We start from the raw sequence: 1,764 nt of genomic DNA, 5'->3' as shown, positions 1-1,764 counted from the left end.
CCCCGCATTCACTTTCTCCACCAGTAACACCCCTCACCCTACTGTGGACCCTCAGCAGTTCCACTGTGTGGATCCTTCTGCAGCCCCCATAATCCTGAAAAAAAAATCCCTCACCCACCCCAGTCCAGGACTGTTCCCTTTCTACAAAGCCACATGAGAAATATCAGATCAAATGTTCTGCTTGCTATGTGTGCATGGAACTCCTACAGACTGACTACTTCAGTTTGCCAGAAACACCCCATCTAATGCCCCTCAGTAGCACTATTTGGTTTTCCATTAAGAACGCTTGATATCTGGGGTTCTATAACTGTGGGATGAAGATTCCCTCCAGGCTAAAATTGGGCCACAGCATCCCTAATGTTTCTCCTCACACCGAATCTATATTTGATTCCCTTGCCTCCTCCCAGGATTGCTTTTTCCAGTGGTGAAAGGTGGAAGCAGCTCTGTTGATTGCAGCACCCCTGTGATCTAATGAGACCAATCCATTTCAGAGTAATATTCAGTGAATCAGTGTACAGTACAGAAGTCTTATGTAAACCAAGTGGACCCAAGCGGAATCCTACAGGGAAAAACTGCGTTGTTTTGTACCCTACCCACTAATTCCTCTTGAAAACTATATATCCCCAGAGATAATTTCCAAGATCATTTTAAACCTCTTGTTTTCCCTTTTTCTGGAATATGTAGGTCATGGCTCAGACAGCAGGCCAAATTCTGCAGATTTACACCCAGGCAGACTTATTGACTTCAGGGGAGTTGCCCCAATGTGTAAATTCAGGAGAATTAACTGCAACACTTTGCTATGCTTGGTGATGCAGTGCTTGGATGATTGACCAAGCCAGATATTGACCTGTGATGCACACGAAAGAAGAACATAAATGAGAGCAGAATGTGGGCTGACACCATTGCTTTGCTCCTTTAACATAGCCACTTATTAATTTTCCTATCTAATCAGACATCTGCCATTATTAGTCATTAACCCCAGTTCATTTATTCATAGTCATAGCTGCTGGTAGATGGTGGTACTATCACCAGGATAGTGAGGTCAGATTAGTTAAGAATATCATCCTTCTGTCTTCCTTCAGTAATATCTAGAATTTCACTGTAGACGACATGCTTAATTATGATTACATGCTGTCCATTTATACCTACCCTCTTCTCCCATCCATATACCAGTGACCCTACCTTCTGTCTTGGTCGCACAATCTCCAATGTCATCTCTTCCATTGTAATCGGCAAGCTGTTTGACTATGAAGATGAGAAATGTATTTATGTAGTCTCCATGTTGAATGATAGTTCTGTGCTCATGAGGTCAGCCTGGGGACAGGCAAGTGATGAGCACTGGATTAGGAAAATGGTGCTGGAGTATGTTTTTTTAATCCATGGTATGATTTTGAAGGAGCAGAGTATTGATTGGATGGTGTAACAATTACGCACTAGCCTAAGACTTGGGAGTGTCAGGATCAATTCCCTGCTCAGCTGCAGAGTTCCTGTGAGACTTTGGACTCATCATTTACCCTCATTTTGCCTCAGTTCTCCATCTATAAAATTGGGATAACATCTTATTCTTACCTCACAGGGGTATTGTGAAGATAAATATATTAAAGATTGTGATGCACTCCGATACTATGATGGGAGGCCGATAAGTACCATAGATAGATGGTTGAATAGTATTTTTCATTTCCCTCTCCAAAGTGAAAGTGAACCCTTTGGGCCTGATTATCTATTGCCTTGTATTTTCTTTGGTCATTTACACATGTGCAAAGT

Source organism: Mauremys mutica, chromosome 1 (assembly GCF_020497125.1).
Source record: "Mauremys mutica isolate MM-2020 ecotype Southern chromosome 1, ASM2049712v1, whole genome shotgun sequence".
Classification (NCBI taxonomy): Eukaryota; Metazoa; Chordata; order Testudines; family Geoemydidae; genus Mauremys; species Mauremys mutica.
Note: the sequence above shows the minus strand (reverse complement) of the source record.